Consider the following 5,921-nt stretch of genomic DNA (forward strand, 5'->3'; position numbering starts at 1 on the left):
ACTCACCTCAGCCTCCCAAAGGCGCAGGATTACAGGCTGAGCCACTGAGCCCGGCTTCCTCCTTGTATGTTTTGTAGAATTCTGTTGGAAAGCCATCTTGTCCAGGACTTTTTTTTTGTAGGTAGTTTTCTTATGACATAATCAATTTCCTTGATTGTTATTGGTCTAGAGGACCCATCTTTTATGCCTGTTGAAGGGGAAACTTGTAACACAGCCTCCCTCTGAGTCCTGGGACAGCAGAACACAAAGAGCTAGTGGGCATGCCTGCTGAGCAGAATATACAGTGTATGTTGAATGACTGACGTTGGGTGGAACAAAGGCCCCGTCTGTGATTGGTGCGTTAGACATGGTCCTGGGCAGGAGGCCAATAAGACTTGGTTTGGCTTAGGCCCACTCTTCAGACCCATCTGTCTTTGGTCTCTCAAGTTAAACCCAAAGAAGCTTTCATCACCTGCCTTTTCTTCACTTCTGTCTCCCATTTCTTCCAGGACGCCTTTCTCCTATTGCTGCCAGGCCCACTCTGGTGGAGTAGAAAAGTCCTTGATATCAGGTAAATACTGAATTGTATCTTGCCTTTTAATACTTGTTGTTGGTTCATTGTTCAAACATCCATGTCCTCTGCGTAGTCATAAGGGTCAGTCTGTAGAGGACATAGATTCTGTTTGCTTGATTTGGCTTGAAGGTATATCACTCAGCATTTGATGATAACTTTACTTATTAAAAGGCATTTGATGATAACTAACTGTGTTTAAAAAAAAATTTCCGGACAAGAGCCTCATCTGTTAAGGAGGTTGCATCTAGTTTTCTTTTTAATTTTCTCGGACTTCATTCAGATACATTGGGAAAAAAATACCTTCAATTAATAGATAATTGATATTGAGAAGCCTCCCTGACCGTCCTCTCCTCAAATGACCTGAACTCCCTATAGAGTGGTTAAAAGCATGGGCTCTGGAGCCTACATTTCGTTTTTTTGTTTTTTACTTTTTTTGAGTCAGTCTCACTCTGTGGCCCAGGCTGGAGTACGGTGGCATGCTCACAGCTACCACAACTTCAACCTCCTGGGCTCAGGGGATCCTTCCACCTCAGCCTTCCAACTAGCTGAAACTATAGGCGTACACCTCCACACCTGCCGGAAGCCGCAACCCCTAACGAGGCAAGATGGAGGTTACCCGAAAATGGGAAAAACGCTGACTGGGAGCAGAGCCCCAGTAGAGAGCGGCCATGATGGAGGAGGAGCCCCATGGATCCTATTGAAGGGCCCCTTTTGGCCTTAAAGGAAAGTGTGCTTCGGCTTGAAAAACACTTCCCTTGAGACATACAAGAATCAGCTAGAATGTGCAAGGATGTGGAATTAGCAGTAAACCTATGTATAGAAATGTAAAAAGGGCTCAACAGCAAAAATTTCCCCCCTGAAGAGACAAAGGAATGCAAATTTTGCAACCTTTAGCTGAAAAGGAAAAACAAGTACAGTCCTCACACCCTTTATAAGTAACAACATTGACAGTTGTGATTGATGAGGAAGTGAAAAACTGAGACAGAGTATCTCCAAAAACAGGTGTTTTCGGGAAAAACAAGTCACAGACAGGCCTTTTGATTTAAGAAATATAGTTTAATTAGAAAGAAGGTTAAAATTAAAGTAAGGGTTAGAATTAAATAAATAGCAGTTATAATTAAAAGATAAATGTTTATTATAGATGTAGGTATTAGTTAAATATAAGGAATAGGAAATAAGTTTTAAGGTAAACTTAAAATTATACACACTTAATGTAGGTTTAAAATTAAATACATTTAGGATTAGAAGTAAGATTAATTTCATATATGTGTAGATTTAGACATGTTTTGTTTAGAAATATAAAATATAAAATAGGTGATAAGAAAATAGCAAGTAATATAGATAAGGCAATTAGAATTAAGAAAGTTAAATTTTTAAATTAATAGTATTAAGAATTCGTAGTGGGTAAGATAAGGGTGGTTATATAAAAGAAAAAACAAGTCAATATATTGCTGCTGAAAGTATATATAAGGGTAGAATTAAGAAAATAGATTAGTAAAGGAAAAGAAATAGAATAGCAAAGGGAAGAGATTCAGGTGACCTAGGGGTCACAGGACGTGGCTGATAAATTGGCAGCTGGTATTTTGTTACATCACCTGGTAGTAGGAAGAAACAAAATGAAACTTGTAAAGGTCAACTTCCCCATAAACAAAAGAAAAAACATAATGTAAACATTTAATGTGTAACATGGGATACATTTTGTGGGTGGGGGGGTCAGTAAAAAAACTATATAAGCTTGTAAGAATTGAATAAAAATTGGCAGAGTCTTGAGCTCTCCCCAGGAAGGGGATTCCTGTCGTGTTCGTCTTTTCTTCGTCGCCGTTCCTGATTCTCTCTAGTCAGGTCCTGACTCTCTCTGTGGAGCTGGACTCTGACACACACCCAACTAATTTTTTGATTTATTGTAGAGACAAGGTCTCGCCAAGTTGCCCAGGCTGGTCTTGAACCCGTAGGCTCAGGCAATCCTCTCGCTTCCATCTCCCAAAGTGCTGGGATCACAGGCATGAGCCACCATGCCCAGCTACACTTCTTTTTTATTTGCTCTAGAGATGGTGACTCACTCTGTTGCCCAGTCTTGAGTACAGTGGTGTAATTGTAGCTCACTGCAACCTCAAACTCCTGAGCTCAAGTGGTCTTCCAGCCTCAGCCTCTTGAGTAGCTAGAATTACAAGTGTGCACCACCACACCTGACTAATTTTTATTTTTTGTAGATACAGGAGAACTTGGGGTTTTTATCAGGAAAAGGAGAATCTTCTTTGGTGTACGCCCAGCTCTATCACACCTCACTCTCATCTGAGCCCTCTGCCTCAGACCCCAAGTTCATCCTCATTCATAATTTCTCAAAACCCTAATCACTGCACCACTAACAAAGACTGCAGACTTTCTCTTTGTTTTGTTGTGGCTGTTGTTGTTCGTTGTTGTTGTTTTTTGAGTTGGAGTCTCACTTCGTCGTCCAGGCTGGAGTGCAGTGGCACACTCACGGCTACCCCAGGGTCAACCTGCTGGGTTCCGGTAATCCTTCCACCTCAGTCTTCCAAGTAGCCGGAACTACAGGTGCGTGCTACCACGCCCAGCTAATTTTTGATTTATTGTAGAGACGAGGCCTCGCCAAGTTTTCCAGGCTGGTCTCGAATCCATGGGCTCAGGTAATCCACTCATCTCGGCCTCCCATGGGATTAGGCTGAGCCACCGAATCTGGCCAGACTTTCTTTTTAATTGTATTTACATTGTGCCGAAGATTTGTTTTGATTTGGGATTTACCATCCTATCCAGCCACAGGGTTTTTAGGACAGCATTTTCCAAGTTTCATGGTACTCTCCCATGAGCTTTTGTGTCCTTGTTATATATTGAATGTATGTGTCCTCATATACTGAAATCCTAACCCCCAATGGGATAGAACTGGGAGGTGATTAAGTCATGAGGGTGACGCCTCCTGAATGAGGCCAATGTCCTTACAAAAGGGACTCCAGAGGGCTTCCTCACTAGACACCAAATCTCCCAGCACCTTGATCCAGGACTTTCTAGACTACAGAACTGTGAGAAATAAATTTATGTTGTGCATAGGCCACTAGTCTATGGTGTTCTGTTATGGCAGCCAAATGGACTAAGACAGTCCCCATGGAAGTCTTTCTGACCGGTCTGTGGGCAGATGGTTTCCTCATCCCCACAAGGCAGAACCAAGCAAGAGGTTCTGCATTTCAGCTTCCATTATTTTCCTTTGGTGGACTTCATGTTTGTTTGAGGGAAGGAAGCTGTTTTCTACTGTGTCCTGGACGGGATATGCTGACAAAATGTGAGACCAAAGCAAAGGAACCAAAAGTGATCATCTTCCTTCCCTACCTTTATGACTCTTGTGCCTTGGCTCCAGTTTGGGGAAATCACATGGCCAGCAGATAAACTCCACACTCACAGAGGACGCATTATTTTATTTTATTTTTTCATTTTTTTTCAGAGGCGAGGTCTCACCATGCTGCTCAGGCTAATCGCGAAGACCCATTATATTAAGTAGCATCTGAGAGTTCAGTATTCAAAGAACCTCAAGAGGATGAAACCCTGGACTCCAAATCCTGAATCCTGGCACAAAAGGCAAACATCAAAGTGATTCTGCATGAGAAGGTAAAAACTCTACAATGCAGCAAGTGAGGGCAGAGAGCTTCTTCATGGTTATCTGGCACAGAAAGAGAAGCCCTGTCCCTGCCTAGATAACTCAAGGGCACTACACTAACTGGGGACAACCAACAATCAGGAAAAAAGAGCACTTCGTGACCTTAGGGCTAGCTGTGTCCTGTCAAAGTGGAAGACCAGGCCCTGGCCTCAGCATGATGCCTTATCAGAGGGTAATAAGGTTAGAGACTCGAAAATGAGAAAACTGGGCCTGGCCCCAGCTCTGCCACGACTGGTTGATCAACCCTGGACAAATCATTAAAACTGTCCCAGTAACCACTTTCTTGTGTGTCAACAGGAAGGAAATAAAACCTGTCATGCAGGGTGGTCAGGAGGCTCAGAATGCAAATTAGTAGATCATGTAGAAGAATTCTGTTTGTCCCTGTTTTGAAGGGGCAATTTCTAATGTGTAGAAATTAGATGTGGTCTATGATCCCAACACTTTAGGAGGCAGAGCCCATGGGTTCTAGAACAGCCTGGGTAACTAGGTGCGCCCTCATCTCTACACTAAATAAAAAAAATTAACCAAGTGTGTGCCTGCAGTTCCAGCTGCTTGGAAGGCTGAGGCAGAAGGGTCTGGGCGACAGAATGAGATTCTTGCTCAGCAAATAAATAAATGAAATAAAATTAGGTGTGAATCTCAGGATGTTAGAGGACAAGTTGTGTGATATTAAAACGTAGTTCTGCTAGAAATTGACCTTTCATATGACCCAGCAATCCCATTATTGGGAATATACCCAGAGGAACTCAAAATCATTCTACAAAAAAAGATACCTGCACACACATGTTTATTGCAGCACTATTCACAATAGCAAAAACATGGAATCAACCCTGCTACCCATCGAAACTGAACTGGATTTTAAAAATGTGGTACATATAATGGAATATTATGCAGCCATAAAGAAGGACAAACATATGGGCTTTGCAGCGACTTGGATGGATTTAGAGTCGATCATACTCAGTGCCCTACCACAGAAACAAAGAACAGAGTACCATATGTTCTCACTCATAAGTGGACCTTGAACAATTATCATAATACTATAAGAAAGGGATTGGCAGCAGTGGGAAACTGCTGGGGTGGTGGTAGGATTGGCAGTTAAAGGAAACTGCTAGGGAAGGGGGGGACACACCTCATCAACAAGGGTACCTGCATAATGAACATTTGTATACCTAACCCTGAATTGTACCCCACACCTTAAAAATAAAAATAAAATTAAAATTAAAAAAATAACATGTAGTTCTGACCATACCTCCCACCTGCCCTGCGACCTCTCACCTTGCCTGGGTACTCTACCCTTACCTGTCCTCAAGTGGTCCCTAGCTGCTCCTGTGCCACTGGTGAATGCTGCACCTGTGCTGGCACCTGCAAGTGCAAAGAATGCAAATGCACCTTCTGCAAGAAGAGCCACTGCTCCTGCTGCCCCATGGGCTGTGCCCAGGGTGCCTAGGGCTGCATCTGCAAAGGGGCATCAGACAAGTGCAGCTGCACTGCCTGTTATCTGCAGAACCCTGCTCCCAGATGTAGATGGAACCACGTGTACAAGCATGGATTTTTTTTTCTTTTTTCGAGTTGGAGTCTCACTCTGTCGCCCAGACTGGAGTGCAGTGGCCGCTCCCGGCCACCGCAGCCTCAACCTGCTGGGCTCCGGTGATCCTTCCGCCTCAGCCTTCCAAGTAGCTGAACTACAGGTGCGTGCTACCACGC

The 5,921-nt window shown here is 43.3% G+C and overlaps 1 pseudogene; it reads left to right on the forward strand.

Annotated features, from left to right (window-relative positions):
* Positions 1-488: 488 nt before the first annotated feature.
* Positions 489-5,737, forward strand: LOC110595428 (annotated as a pseudogene).
* The last annotated feature ends 184 nt before the right edge of the window (positions 5,738-5,921 follow it).

This window comes from Carlito syrichta, unplaced genomic scaffold (genome assembly GCF_000164805.1).
Source record: "Carlito syrichta isolate Samal-C Ts95f unplaced genomic scaffold, Tarsius_syrichta-2.0.1 Scaffold301870, whole genome shotgun sequence".
Lineage (NCBI taxonomy): Eukaryota > Metazoa > Chordata > Mammalia > Primates > Tarsiidae > Carlito > Carlito syrichta.